The sequence below is a fragment of the Hyla sarda genome, chromosome 4 (genome assembly GCF_029499605.1).
Source record: "Hyla sarda isolate aHylSar1 chromosome 4, aHylSar1.hap1, whole genome shotgun sequence".
Taxonomy (NCBI): domain Eukaryota; kingdom Metazoa; phylum Chordata; class Amphibia; order Anura; family Hylidae; genus Hyla; species Hyla sarda.
Genome location: NC_079192.1, coordinates 194,205,130 through 194,222,041, shown reverse-complemented (window position 1 = coordinate 194,222,041; position 16,912 = coordinate 194,205,130).

Sequence of the window (16,912 nt, the reverse complement as noted above, 5' to 3'; positions counted from 1 at the left end):
GATTTTGCTACCTCGGCCACAGCATCCGCTGACGTCACACGCCGGTAACACGAGGTGAGACCTCCATGCACAGTGTGAGGTTAATAGTCGCATCCCAGCGAGCAAATGGCTCCAAAGTCCAGCGGTGAGGAAATCCATCATCCAAAGCGCCTGCCAGCGTTAAGGGGCTCCCGATTTCCTGGAACATCAGCGCATGCCAGCGCTCATCTGGAAAATTCACGCTCGCCAGCACTCTTTGTTTGAGACTTTCATCACTGCTGAATACCAGGACTCCGCCTGTTCAAGGTACCAGCACTACCCTACACCACTCCACAAAGGACTTTGTGCCACTCATAATCTCAGCACCCAATCAACGGCATTTATCTCCCAGCGCAAGCTGTTCGAGCCGAGTGAACTGCTGCTAAATCATACAGGACCGGTAATATTGTATCACACACGCTACGAACTGTTTATTATAGATACATTTTATCTAAACATATAACAAGATGATTATTGTCTATTTCTACCTCCACCTTTAGAGTTATACCAGTGTTATATATTTATTTATATTTTACTTTTTGATTGCCTTTATTATATGTGTTCTTCTCACAAGGGCCCTGTGAGGTGTAACTTATTTTATACTATGATATTTTAATAAAACAATTGCAGCACAACCTTAGTGACCGATTCTGGTATAGAGGTTACAATTATAATTATTTACACTTTCCTGGAAGGTCCGGGCAAATTTTCTACTCGATCACATTCCTCCCAATGTAGACAACACAATTGCGCGGCATTCCTCCATAAAGTGAAAAAAGTGGGTTTATTGGCTCACAGCAAAGCAACGTTTATGTCCTACTATAGGACCAATTTCAAATTTGGTCCTATAGTACGTTGCTTTGCTGTGAGCCAATAAACCCACTTTTTTCACTTTATGGAGGAATGCTGCGCAATTGTGTTATATATATATATATATATATATATATATATGTGGTGTCAGGGTGTGAGGTGTAAGGTAGATGCAGGGCAGATGTTATGGCCCAAGGGGCAGATGGTATTAACCCTTTCTCATTGTGATGACAGGGCGTGGTTCAGCCTAAAACCACCCGAAAGGTTGTACCACTGATCCTAGGCTAGGCTGGGGCAATAAAGAGTCCAAGGTCAGGTTAAGGATAACGGTAGTTTTACTGAGGTAGACAGACGGTACAGTCTATGCAGTTCAGACAATATCCCAGAGAGGTGGCCAGTGACACAGGGGGACCTCGCAGGCTTGCTGGGACTTGCAGTGACTTGACAGACTATGATGCAGGCAACGCTGACTATAGATGACTTAACTTGAGATGGTGACAGATAACAAGGATGACTTGACTTACTCAGGATCGACTGGTGGCTGCAGTAATTTAGGTTTGAGGCCTCCAATGCTCTGGACATAGACACTGGAACACTTGACTGCACTGGACCTCAGCAGGAACCCTTGTTAAAAGGGGGCTGTAAAAGGAGCCTATAGGTCACTTAGGAAGTCACCTGGTCATTGGAGGGATTCTCTGGGTAACAATCATCTGATACAAAATCTTAAGGGTACATTACACCTATTAGTGTTGCTCGCGAATATTCGCAATTCGAATATTATTCGCGAATATCGCATATTCGCGAATTCGCAAATTTCGCGAATATAGCGCTGTATATTCGTAATTACGAATATTCGTTTTTTTTTTCTTCACAGTACACATCACAGTGATCACCCCTCTCTGCTTCCAGCTTGTGTGGTGTAAAGAAGGCTGTAATACTACTGTGTGAGACTTGTGTGCGAAAATTCGCATATGCGAAAATCACATATGTTTATTTTCGCATACGCGTATTTCCACACACGCGAAAATAAAACGAGAATATAACGAATATGCGAATATTCGCGAATATATGACGAATATTCGTCCATATATTCGCAAATATTCGCGAATTCGAATATGGCCTATGCCGCTCAACACTAACACCTATAACACATAACTACACAATACAATGGGGTTTGCTGCAGAAGAACGCCGGGGACATGCAGGGACTCTGCCTGACAGGGCAGAAGTACAATACGGAGCCACATCCTGTACTGTGACATGACATACATGATATATGTTATATTTCTGTATACTGAGAAGGACTTGCATTTTTGTATATCATTACTGTCAGTTGGCAGATTGCTGTCATCCTTAAACAAGTGATACATTCACATCTGCCTAGATCATTCAGAAATGTCCAAAACACCTTTTAGGCTTTAAATTGTACCTTTATTTTTAGAGTTCTCTAAAATGATAGGGATTAGGGAATTTCATTATGTTCAATTCCGTAGTATTCCCTAGCCAAACATAGACCAGAAAAACTGCCGAGATTTCATAGTGCCTATGTTTACCCTTAGATCATGCTAGCTAAACAATCCTATTTATGGAGGTAAATAATTCACAGGACATGATGATGAGAAGCGAGGAGTTCTCTGCTCTATGATCAAATCATTTTAGCTAGAATAACATAATAATAGAATTCGCTTTTAATGGGGACGGCTTTCCACACTAATGGCAGCGCAAATTCTGTTGCATTGTGCTCAGCATGTTTGTGGCTCCTATTTGTCATATAAAAAATGGGGGAGGGACAGATAACAATTGTATCAATGTATATCAAGTGCCATCATATTAGTCAGCAATTACCTGAATTTTGTTCTATACAATGATAAGAGATTTCTTTCTTTCTGTTACCAATAAATTTCCCACATTCTTCAGTCTTCAGATAATCAATAATCTGCCCTAATGTAAAAAGAAGCAGCTTTTGTTTTATAGCCACACCATGCCCATTGCTGTATAGGCTTTAGTGCTAAATCTACAGTAAAACAGTACATTAAAGTGTCCAGTTTTGTACAGTGTGAAGATAATATATCTATGAAAACACAAGTAAAACCTCTTTATCACAACTACTTAGGGTCCTGTTATTTCATTGAAACAATTCACTTTTTATCTTTACTATCTATCTATATGTTGGGCCTACAACACAGGGAATATATTACAGTCATTCAAAGTTCCCCACTTATGTATTTTTCATAATGTAATCCACAAATGAACAGCATGGTGGCTGAATGGTCAACACCCATGCCTTGTAGCATTAATGTTGATGGCTTTGTTTGTAGTAAGTAAAAAGATTTCCTTCTACGCTTCTTACTATGGATGTCTCCATTTGTGAACGGCATTGAAATATTAATGTGTTTTTTAGAATGCATTTAGAAGATTTTTTGCTGTATAGAATAACGCATTTGTCTGTGCTAATGTGTCCAGTATATATATATATATATATATATATATATAAATGTATACATATATATATATATATATATATATATATATACAATAGACACCTGTGTTATGGTTTCTGTGTTCAACAAAAAAAATGCAGGAACGTTTCCTATACCTGTGAACAGTGAGGAGATATGGTACTATCACTGTACCACTTGCATACAAAGAAGGTACTGTATTTTGCACTACCATCAGTCCCCTGCTCCATGAAATGGTATTTCTCGGTGGTGTACGGTACATCTAACCAGGTTGATCAGCATGCTGAACAGGCTGAATGGCAATTTAATCACCCAAGCTGTAAAACCTCTTCAGTGCAATTGAAGGGGTTTTTCCTCACTACAGGTTTTACATAGCTTGTACTTAATAAATCTACCGCACCGATGATTTAAGCTGGAAAATTCTAACTCATTTTTATTCTCAGCCCTCAATTCACATTATGGTGATTTATAAGAATTTCTCTGCTACCTTCGGGAGGATATACAGGCACTGATTTACTGTAAAGACCAATTCCCATTTATTTACCCACACAGAACAATAGTGACTGGTGGAGTATGTCCCCCGTACATGGAAGATTACCTTTAACATCTACACAACAGATACATTTTAATTAGGAATCTCTCTTCAATGGCAGAATCAAAACATTTTTAAATGTGGTAAATTTAGAAAATTGTTATCCTTTCTAATATACTTCATAACATTATATCTCCCTGTATAAAAACTATGGCCTATAAAAAATGACCACTAGGGGTCCCTACATAATCCTGTGCAGGTAAAGCATCATTTTTGTCCTAGATAAAGGACAGGTTGGGACACAGCCCAGTATATGAGGGTGGGACTAGCACTTCTCTGAGCTCACCCTGCAGGGATTGGATGAAAAGTCCCAACACAGCAGAGAGGAGTTAAATGTGTGACAGAAGCTAGACACATAAAGCAAGACATGTAAGCATCTGCATGACCAAGTGAGTAACTTTTTTTAAGCATTATTTTTCTGTGATATGACAGGTACTCTTTAATTTAAATCCTAATTAAGTAGCAAAACATCACTAGCGAGATTTATAATAATAAAAATAAAAAAATAAACTGGCAGAGGAAAAATTGCCTAGTTGCCCATAACAGCCAATTGGATTGCTTCTTTCATTTTTCAGAGGTCTCTTTAAAAATGAAAGAAGCAAGCTGATTGGTTGCTATGGGCAACTGGTCAACTTTTCTCTGCACAGGTTCTGATAAATCTCCCCTCATGTGCGTTACAGATAGGATACAAAATGACATGTAATTTGTTATAAATAAATGTGTCACCAAAGATATATATAACCCTACATATTTAGTAGGTAAGGGTACGTATTTAAACCTCTAACACCAAAAAGAGAACCATACCACAAAAAAGTAAAAAAGTAATAGGATGTAAAAAATTAACTTTATTAATGCAATTTGATAAAAAAAAAAAAAAATTAAAACAAAGAAGTAGTAGCAATAAATAGGCACTAGTAGACATACAAAGATATAGGACAATGGTAGGACCCAAATACATCAAAATATACAAGTATAAAGAGTAAATGCCACAGTAGCTGGTAGGATACAAGAATAATACCTGCCAAAAGTATACAATAAAGGGTGCCAAACCATACCTACACCTGAACCCCAACGATCGTTTCGCTATTATGCTGCTTCTTCAGGGGGCGTCAAATAAATGTGTGCCTCCAATTTCTATGCTCCCCCATATTTGTGTTAATAGAATGATATCACTTCCTGTCTCTGACTATGGAGTCTCATTTCTAAATAGACATGACTGTTCATTTGACAATGATTCCAGTAGAGCCTATAAAAGAACAAAGAGTTCTACCAACAAAACTAGGAGAAGTTACTGGAGAAAGGACACATACTGTATCTAGGGGCTGTCGTACAGATAAACGAAGTAAATATACATTATATTAAAGGTGTTGGAGGAGAGAAGGCTTTGACATGTTGAATTTTAACTACTGTTCTTAGAGACATAAGCCAGTGTTAGAGGTTCCCGGTAGAAGTTTACCCCTGCTCTCTCCGCTAAGAACATATGAACATTCAACCAATCTAAATGTTCAAGTGCAGTGTTGAATTGAAGGTGTATACTACTTTAACAGAGATATTCTTATATTGTAAAACAATGGCATATTTCTAGGATATGCAGTCACATGATGATCTATAGTGGTCCACATCACTGGTGTAGCGCTGGATGTTTTTTCCTAGCACAGCAAACTATGCTCTTTAGACAACTGTAGCAGAGCCCAATTCATATGAGTGGGGCCCATTGTACAGCCAGATGGCAAGAAGCCCTATTGACCATACCGTTGTAATATGCCATCACTTTATAAGATGGTGATACGCCTTTTAGTCTTTTAAAGATGTGTAAAAGACTACCTGAAACTTGACGGAACCTCTTGTTGAGTAACCTGTTTATTTTAAAAGCTATGGCTAAATAGATTCCATATACAAAACCGTTTCCTTCCAGATAAATAGGTGGGTAGAAATGTACAAAACCATGTGTGAAGAGTAGAGTGAAGGGAGGATGAAAAGCCAGGTACATAAAATATAACCCAGGAAATTTACATTACTCATATGGTAACAGCTGGACTGCTCTGGGCTTCCAGATCATTCTATAATAGCTTTAGCTCAAGGGCCCTTCCTCTTATAGATGCAATGTAAATACTGGGGACCCAGGTAATAACACTCTGTATGGGATGATGGCTTCAATCTTTTGTTCACCGACCACCTACCTAGCTGTTTGAAGACCCAATTTCCTGAGATCATTCCACCGTGAGAGAGTTACCAAAGTAGTAGTAAGCAGATGTCCTTACTGTTTTATTATTACATAAAGAGCAAAGTAAAGCATGTTGTAAAATGTAGAGATTCTATACATGACCTGTATTGTTGGAATGTGTAGCCATTTAAGGTTAGGTTTACACTACCATTAGGAGCCACCTTGTTATTAAGCAATAACGGATCATGCAAAAATGTTCCTTATTTCCATGGATATTCTGCTAAAATAATGGACGTTGCATCAGATACTTTCACTTATTTCATCCGTTAATAAACTTTATTGTCCGTAAAATGTAACCCCTTAAGGACCGGGGGGTTTTCCGTTTTGCATTTTCGTTTTTTGCTCCTTGCCTTTAAAAAATCATAACTCTTTCAATTTTGCACCTAAAAATCCAGATGATTGCTTATGTTTTGCGCCAACAATTCTAATTTGTAGTTACGTCAGTCATTTTGCCCAAAAATCTACGGTGAAACGGAAAAAAAAATCATTGTGCGACAAAATTGAAAAAAAACGCCGTTTTGTAATTTTGGGGGCTTCCGTTTCTACGTAGTACATTTTTTGGTAAAAATGACAGCTTATCTTTATTCCGTAGGTCCATATGATTAAAAGGATACCCTACTTATATAGGTTTGATTTTGTCGTACTTCTGGAAAAAATCATAACCACATGCAGGAAAATTAATATGTTTAAAATTGTCATCTTCTGACCCCTATAACTTTTTTATTTTTCCGTGTATGGAGCGGTATGAGGGCTCATTTTTTGCGCCATGTTCTGAAGTTTTTAACGGTACCATTTTTGCAACGATAGGACTTATTGATCGCTTTTTATTCATTTTTAAATTACATAAAAAGTGACCAAAAATGCACTATTTTGGACTTTGGAATTTTTTTGCGCGTACGTCATTGACCGAGCGGTTTAATTAACAATATATTTTTATAACTCGGACATTTCCACACGCGACGATACCATATATGTTTATTTTTATTTACACTGTGTTTTTTTATGGGAAAAGGGGGGTGATTCAAACTTTTAATAGGGGATGGGTTAAATGATATTAATTCACTTTTTTTTCACTTGTTTTTTTTTTGCAATGTTATAGCTCCCATAGGGACCTATAACACTGCACACACTGATCTTTATCATTAATCTCATAGGAAACCAGTGATCGATGATTCTGCCGCTTGACTGCTCATGCCTGGATCTCAGGCACTGAGCAGTCATTCGGCGATCGGACAGCGAGGAGGCAGGTAGGGGCCCTCCCGCTGTCCTGTAAGCTGTTCGGGATGCCGTGATTTCGCAGCGGCTATCCCGAACAGCCCCCTGAGTTAACCGGCACTTTTTACTTTCACTTTTAGCTGCGTGGCTCAGCTCTGGGGATTAATTAACTAAGGGGTTAATAGCGCGCCGCGATCGGTGCTGCGCGCTATTAGTGGCGGGTCCCAGCTTCACTATGACGCCAGGCCCGCCGTGATATGATGCGGGGTTACCGTGTAACCCCGCGTTATATCACGGGAGCAGGACCAAGGACGTACCTGTACGTCCTTGGTCCTTAAGGGGTTAACTCCTTTTTACCCCTTCTTTTCCCTATGGAACTTCCTGGTTGTGAGACTTTACTTAGCATGCTCAGTAGCAATAACAGATCATGACGGAATATGAAAATAACGGAGCATAATGGATGTAGTTGTCTGTCAACCATAGACTTTAATGTTAAATTTATAATGGCCATTATTCGTCCATTATTTTTGAGAGGGAAAAAATTAGCACAAACACCGTTATGTCTTCTGTCACAATAATGTACAAAACCAATAACTGACAGTAACTGATGATAAAGGATGCAAAAAGGAACCCATTGAAATGAACAGAGTCCTTTATGACCTGTTATCAGGAGTTCATGACGGGAGAGCATAATGGGCATGATTCAGAGGATATAAACTGTAGTGTGAATGAGCCCTAAGGCATATTACATGTGATATGATACATATAGATAGTAAACTGTATGAGAAGTCACATTTTGACATTATCTAAATTGCTTAATTGTTCTTGCCCATGTCAGATATGCTATACTTTCAGTCTTTTCTCTTGCTTAATAAAGAAATAAAGATTCAATGTGAAAAACATGGCACGGAGGCAATGGCTGAGTATCTGAATCAATGAAGGAGGGTTTAACTGATTTACAGTGTATATGGTTGTATACTGTTCTGTGAGGTCAAATCAGCAAATGGAATTTTGAAAGATTAACAATTTAAGGACTGAAGAATCTGTATTTCATGCTAAAGAAGGACCCATGTCATTAAAAAATCACTTGATGTTGTTGCTTCTTAAAAGGGTATTCTGGCATTTGACTCCTTGCTGGGACCTTAAAATACAGAAGAAGAAAAAAGAAAAAAAGCTATAGATACCTACCCCTGGTCCCCTTTAGCTCCTGTCCAGCTTCTTCCAGTCCCCTGATGCTTCCTGCTTCTGAGAATCTACCTGCTGAGCCAATTACTGGCCACAGTGATGTCCTATCTTGGTCATTGATTGGCTAAGTGGACAGGTCCTGCTCTGTGCACTCCTCTCAGAAGAAGACAAAAGCATTGGGGGCCAAAGGAAGGAAACAAATGAGAGTTGTGGGAGATCAGCGGGACAGAAATTACAACAACTTTAAGATCAACTTGCTTGCACCTTGGACTTTTTTTTTTTTTACTCTTATAATGATATATTTGTTGCACATCAGTTGCCACAAATATGGTCTTTCTTTCAATTGGGCAAATTAATAAATCTGCCTGAAACCCAAATTGTCTATTTTTTCCCATTTCAACCAATCACAGCTCAGCTTTCATTTTACCAGAGCTCATTAAAATATTAAAGCTGAGCTGTGATTGGTTGCTATAGGCAAAACACAACAGCTTTGGTTTTCAGGCAGATTGATGAATCTGACCCATATGCAGAAATAGCTGCAATTGCTACTGTTTATTTGTGGCCTGTTTGTTTATTTTTCCTTCTGTCTTTTCCTTATAATTATTGTGTACTGATTTTTGCACTTTGGTCACTAACTTTAAAAACTGCTACTAAAATAAAAATATTTATAATAAGCAAACTTGTGTTTTACTTTTCCTATTTCTCTAGGCTTTTCACTTTCTGTATTACTTATAGAAAAAAATCTCAATAAACTCGATATGTCTTCTTTTTAATGAGCTTTGTGAAGCTTCAATAAACTGCATTTACCCGGGTTTTCAGAATAGAAATGTTTGTCAATAAACATCTCCCTTTGTTTTGTTTCTGATATACTGTAATAAGAAAGAACTGTATGCCCCAGGACTATTTCTATGATGTACACTCAGAAGAAACACACAGTTTAGTTTGCAGATAAATGCCATACATTGAGTGGCACAGAAGAGTCTTGCCCATTTCTGGTTACATTTTGTTTAATTACTTGGTAAGAATAGGCTAAAGATACAATGTATTCACTTTTTGTTTACATTTTGTTATGTTGCGGCCCTGTGCTAAAATAAAAGATTAAAAAAAAAGAGATAATTTTTCCCACTCATTCTGCACTCTATAATTCATAGTGAGAATGTGAAACAAAATTTTTAGATATTTTTGTTATTTTTTTTTTCAGGAAAAATTATTATTTAGAATGGACACAGGTATCCCTTTGGTCAACAATCCCTGTATCTTTATGTTGGCTTTTTGGTTAAGTGGCCAGAAAGAAGCCTCTATATTTACCCGGCAGAATTTCCGCTTGCAGAATTCCGCCTCAAATTAAAGGGGTACTCCGCCCCTAGACATCTAGATATAACATGTCAGATCGCGGGGGTCCAGCCGCTGGGGACTCCCGGGATCTCGGCTGCAGCACCCACCTGTTGTGGCTTCCGGAAACGCCGGAGGCTTCGGCTCCCGACCACGGTGACGTGAGATCGTGAGATCATGACCCCGCCCCCATGTGACGTCACACACCCCACCCCTCAATGCAAGTCTATGGGAGTCACGCCCCCACGGGGGCGGAGTCGTGACGTCACAATCTCCCGTCACCGCGGTCGTGAGGCGTTAGGATGAGAGATTCCAGCGCTGCCGGAAGCCGCAACAGGTGGGTGGTGTAGCCAAGATCCCAGCGGCGTGGCCTTAATTTTAATTGTCATTTCTGAAGGAAACCAGGTAATGCTCATCCCCTGCCCAATACCATGGGGTAGCAGCATCATGCAGTGGTGGTGTTTTTCAGTGGCTAAGACAGAGAAACTGGTCAGGTTTAGGGGAATGCTAAATAAAGCAAAGTACAGAGATATTTTTAATGAAAACCTGATCCAGCATGCTTTAAACCTCAGACTAAGATGAAGTTTCCCCTTCTGACAAGACAATGATCCTAAGCACACAGCCAAGACAACACAGTAGTGGCTTAGGGACAACTATGTGAATGTCCTTGAGTGGCCCAGCCAGAGCTCTGACATGAACCCAATGGAACATCTGGAGAGAACTGAAAATGTCTTCCACCGCCGGTCACCATCCAACCTGACAGAGCTCGAGAGGATCTGCAGAGAAAAATGTGCAAACCTTTTGGCATCATAACCAGGAAGACTAAAGACTGTAATTGCTGCCTAAAGTGCTTCAACTAAGTAAAGGGTCTAAATATTTAGGTCAATTCTATATTTTAGTTTTTCCGTTTTAATAAATTAGCAAAGATTTCTAATATTCTGTTTTCCCTTTGTCATTATGGGGAACTGGATGTAGAATGATGGGGGAAAGTCCTCAATATAACAAAATGTGAAAGGGTCTGAAAACTTTCTGAATGCATTGTAAGGTTTGTTTTCTCCCTGTGCATTGTTATCCATATACATGAGGGCAGTGCAGCGCACATCATTCATTATACAATTTTACCTTGGGTTACAGCTCATAAAATTACATTTTCATAGTTTGTGTCTCAATTATGCCTAATTGCTGGGTGTAGGAGTCAATTCACAAAGCAACAACAAGTTTGGCTTTTCTGAACTAACAGGGCTGGAAAGTGAGCTACTATTTAGACGGGTTACAGGCATTGTTTGCTTGTTAAAATCAAATTGTTGTCGTTTGTGCGGAAAAGCTAACTGGTACATTACTCGTACGCCTTGACAGCATTCCTGCAGTCTAATATTCTGAAATCCTACATCCTAGTGCCACCTACAGGATCACTGCTATTTCATGAAATAATACTGGTTCTGTATGAAGCAGAAACATTTCATATGGATAGTTGTAGGGTGAGGATTTACAGTTTATTAAGGTAAACACTATACAGCCAGCCTTATTGACAAAGAAAACAGCATGCATTCTTATTTTCATTCTCTAGTGATATTTAGCTAATCGTCATTTATCCCAACGCAGATTTCATTTCATAGTATCCAGTTGCATGGCTTTAAAGCCGAGCTCATTGATAAAACTCTATGAAGTGACATTTACTAAGAAAAGATATCTCATGAAAGATGACTGCAGAAAATATGGTTGTACACTGTAGCAATATGTATTTTTAGTCAAGTGATAATATAGTTAAAGGAGTAATCTGCCCCTAGACATCTTATTCCCCATCCAAAGGATAGGGGATAAGATGTCTGATCCCGCCGCTGGGGACCCCCGCAACCTCGGCTGTGGCACCCCCAGACATCTGATGCACGGAGCGAACTTTGCTCCATGCCGGATGACTGGTCATGTGGGGCAAAGGCTCGTGACATCACGGCCACACCCCAATCATGACATCACTGCCACGCCCCCTCAATGCAAGTCTATGGGAGGGGGCGTGATGGCCATTACGCCCCCTCCATAGACTTGCATTGAGGGGGCGTATCTGTGACATCACAAGCCTCAGTCGCTGCACGCGACGTTCCAAACAAACGCCAGGTGCAGCAGGGAGATCCCTGCAGTGGGACGCCTGCGATCAGACATCTTATCCCCTATCCTATGAATAGGGGATAAGATGTCTAGGGGCGGAGTACCCCTTCAAGCTATTGGTCTTTGGAGAAACATCTCCTATAATTTGTACTGTATATACCGATCAGTTAAAACATGAAAACCCCTGACAAGTGAAGTTAATAACAGTGGTTATCTCCATACAATGGCACTAGTCCATGGATGAGTTATCAGTTAAAGAATTTAATGTGTTAGAAGACAAAGCAGAGGGCAAGCATACAGATCTGAGACATTTTGACAAATTATTATTCCAAGGTGGTCAAACTGTGTCACATCATTGCCAAAATGTGTTCATTATGATTAGTGTGCTACCTAATAAAAATAGTACATGGAAGGAGAATTATCTGATGACAGGGTTATGGGCACCTAAGGCTTATTGACGTGTGAGAAGCAAAAAATGACTTTCTTGGTCTCATAACAGAAGATCTACTGTAATAAAATAGCTAAAAAAGTTAATGCTGGCTAAGATAGAAATGTGTTAGAACACACAGGGCATCACATCTTGCTGAGTTTGCTGCATTTACAAACTGGTAACTAACTGTAGTACCCATGCTCACCCCTGCATCACCAAACATGCTTACAATGGGCATCAGGACTGGACCATGGAGCAATGGAAGAAGGTGACCTGTTTGATTAGATTACTTTTTCTTTTACAGCATGTGAATATATGGGTGCATGTGTCATTTGCCTATGGAAGAGATGACACCAGAATAAACTATGGGAAGAAGGCAAGCTGGAAGCTTCGGGTTCTGGCATGCAAGTTGATGTTGTTCCTTTACACACATTATCTACCTACACATTGTTGCAGACCAAGTACACCTTCATGGCTACAGTATTACAGAAAGGCAGTCTGCCAATACTACAAAATGTATTCAGGGTTTGAGGAACATAACAAAGAGTTCAAGATGTTAACTTGGCCTCCAAAATCTGGGGGATGTGCCATAAAAGACCCATCCATACCTTACAACTTGCAGGATTTACAAGCTCTTGGTGCTAGATGGCACAGTACACCTTTAGTAATCTTGTAAAGTGTATGCCTCAATGGGTCAGAGCTGTTTTGGTGTCACAAGGGGAACTACAAAATACATATGTAATGGCAGCCAATACAATAAGTGGGTTTAACTGCTCGGTTTTCATGGCACACAACAATATTTGTGTAGCACACTATGGACTATATGTACATTAACAGAAACTCCTGTTTCTTCCAGGATCCCCAGGTCCTGTAATTGAACAGTGATCCACAGTATGCATCATTGCTTACTTCATTTTTAGCGACGGGTGCTCTTGCACCTAGCCCAGCAAATGTATGGTAGTGAGCAATGATGTATGCAGTAATAAATGCACTTTCACTTACTTAAAGGGGTATTCCAGGCAAAAACTTTTTTTTTTATATATCAACTGGCTCCGGATAGTTAAACAGATTTGTAAATAAAAAAAACTGAAAAAGTAGCCAACCCCTCTAGGCTAGCATCAGTTGCCTGATACAATGATGTAATGGTAAAAATGATGACTGGATCGTGCTTCAATTATAATATGAAAGTGCGAATTTATTACACAATATAAAATACATAAAAGATATTTTGTAAACAGTAAATCCTCGAAACACAAGGGCCTTTGTGCCGAGGAAAACTACAATATAAAACTTATACAAACACCGATAGCTATCATTAAGAATTTTAGCAATGCAATGTTACTTTAAATCCGGCCTTATTTTGTATAAGTTTTATATTGTAATTTTCCTCGGCACAAGGGCCCTTGTGTTTCGAGGATTTACTGTTTACAAAATATCTTTTATGTATTTTATATTGTGTAATAAATTTGCACTTTCATATTATAATTGAAGCACGATCCAGTCATCATTTTTACCATTACATCATTGTATCAGGCAACTGATGCTAGCCTAGAGGGGTTGGCTACTTTTTCAGTTTTGTTTCCCCTATTATAACACCAGGTGTAGGTGTATAGCCCTCTTACCTCGGCTAGTTAATTGTGAGCTGCACATCCCCAGTTTTTTACAGATTTGTAAATGACTTCTATTAAAAAATCTTAATCCTTCCAATAGTTATTAGCTTCTGAAGTTGAGTTGTTGTTTTCTGTCTAACTGCTCAATGATGACTCACGTCCCGGGAGCTGTGCAGTTCCTATGGGGAAATTTTCCCATCATCCACAGCTCCCGGGACGTGACATCATCATAGAGCAGTTAGACAGAAAACTTCAGAAGCTAATAACTATTGGAAGGATTAAAGGAGTACTCCGGTGCACACTTTTTTCATGTTATCCCGTCCGGGCTGCAAAATAAAAGAAAACGCACTTTACCTTACCTGCCAACGAGCCCCCGGAGCTCCGGTACAGGTGTTCGGTCCCCGGGCTGTATTCTTCTTACTTCGAGTTAGCCCGGCACATCACACGGAGCTTCAGCCTATCACTGGCCACAGCGATGTCCCGCCTCGGCCGGTGATAGGCTGAAGCTCCTTGTGACGTGCCGGGCTAACCGGAAGTAAGAAGAATACAGCCCGGGGACCGAACACCTGTACCGGAGCTCCGGGGGCTCGTTGGCAGGTAAGATAAAGTGCGTTTTCTTTTATTTTGCAGCCCGGACGGGATAAGATGAAAAAAGTGTGCACCGGAGTACTCCTTTAAGATTTTTTAATAGAAGTAATTTACAAATCTGTTTAACTTTCTGGAGTCAGTTGATATATATAACAAAGTTTTTGCATGCAATACCCCTTTAAAGCCTACCTATCACAAGATTTAAATGAAATTCTCATATGGCTCCTAATTCCCTTTATATTGCTTACCCTGCATGCAGTTTATTGAGAAGGAGGGTGCATTTCCTTGGGCAAGCATGCCCTCAAATCTCATGTGGGAATTTTCTCTCACATTTCTCAGAGCTGACAACTGACTGTTCTGAGCATTGATGCTCTGTGACACACCACCAGCTCACAGAGCAGGCTGATTGATAAGATGAGAACATATACAAAGCTAGGCTTGTCCTACCCACACTTCTTGTATTTTGTCCCAGTCGAGACACACAGGCAATATCTGCAGGACAAGATAGTGGAGGAACAGTGGAGGGACCCTAAGTGGTAAGAAGTATGGAGAATTTATTTACCCAAAACGATACCCATTTTTTAACCAATGTTTATTACGAATATACATATAATGTTATTATCTACATTATATAAAACATTTTTGCTAATTACAGAAGACCCAGCCCTGAAAATGGACACTTAGTGAGCAGTTATATATACATTATTGCCCCTCACCTAACATCAGCCCTGTTTTGACTCTAATGCTCTATTGCCACAATTACATTGGCTTGTACATCTATACAAGACCGGTTGCTCTAATGTTATGGCTGATCAGTGAACATGAAATGTAGTTTGTTTTGCTTAATGAAAACATAGTTCCAGCCTAAATGCTATAACAAATATAGGGTAATAGTCAATAAAATGGTAATTCTCAACTGCTACACATAAAATCAACACATGAAAATGCTAAAAGATCACTATACGGAGGGGTATGGGGATGGGTTACTACATGTAGTCATATTACACTCAAGATAATCTTATCAACTCCGCTCTGTTAGTAAGATGATATCTGATGAAAATGTCATTCTTAGTTATACTGTACAGGGAGACATTTAGGTTACAAGTAGTGGTATTAGGTAATTTCTTCCTCATGTGCGTTCAGTTTAAAAAATTTTTATCTCTTTTCAAGACCACATACAGTAAGGCAGTCTTCCTTTCTCACAACTCTGAGGCTTTTTCTGCTATCTATAACTGAAGACTTAATGTACAGAAATTGCCATAGAGCATCCTGTCATTGCTTATCATACTAAACACAATGTAATTGTATTGCCAATGTTATTGCCAGTAGTTACTGTCCTGTTATATTAGCTAAATGAAAAGATGACATAACACAATGGAGTTGACCTAGCAGGACCCCCATTTGGATTTATAAGCTATAAACACTATTACAACTAATTACTTTTTGCTTCAATGAATCTAAATAAAAAATACCATTTGCATATACTGTAGTCATGAGTAAAGACATTTGACCATTTTGTTTATACAGGGCCAATGTACACAGAAATACAGCTAAAGCAACCATGTATGTGGTCTAAGCCTATAGTTATGTGTTACTCCAGTTCTTTCCCCCTTCTTCTTCCGAACTGAAAAAGTTAAAATGAGTTAAAAAGCTAAAATTATAAACAAGACAGTGGACATGTTGGCATACCAAAAAGTTGCAGTTGGTAAATCTACCCCGTTACGTTTACCCCTATGGCATATATTTGCGAAGGAGTTTAATTTACTCCAGAATTTGATTTTGTGTTTTAAAATTCTGCAGACTTAGTTGATGCCTCAGCCAAGGGATAATAGATTCTTCAAAGATTCACTGATCAATGGAGAATTAAAAATAATTTGCCACGTTTCAAATTTGCAGTAAATCACTTTCTGAGAATCAATGAAGAAACCGTAGTATTTTTAAAGATTTACTATTCCACTATATAGTATATACTATAAGAAATGTGTGAATGGAAGTAATAGTTGTGTTTGGCTTTACAGCATATGAGCATCCAAAAAAGAACACTAAAGTAGGGTATGCACTATGGAAGTGGCTGAAGCTTCTTTCCTTTCATTTCAAACTAAAACTTTGACTTTATAAGAACACAAAAGTTGATGACTTGAATAATGATTTTATCATCACTCAAGGCTTTCTTTTTTTTTTACTGGGGATGATATGAATTTTTTTATAATTTGGATTTCAAAGAAGAAAACAGGGTAGGGTAGCAATAGTTGAAATTATGAGCTCTAACATGAATCATCTTTCAGATATTTCAGTGGTCATAAAATCCTGCTTTGACTTGTATCCAAAAAACATAGAATACTTGCTT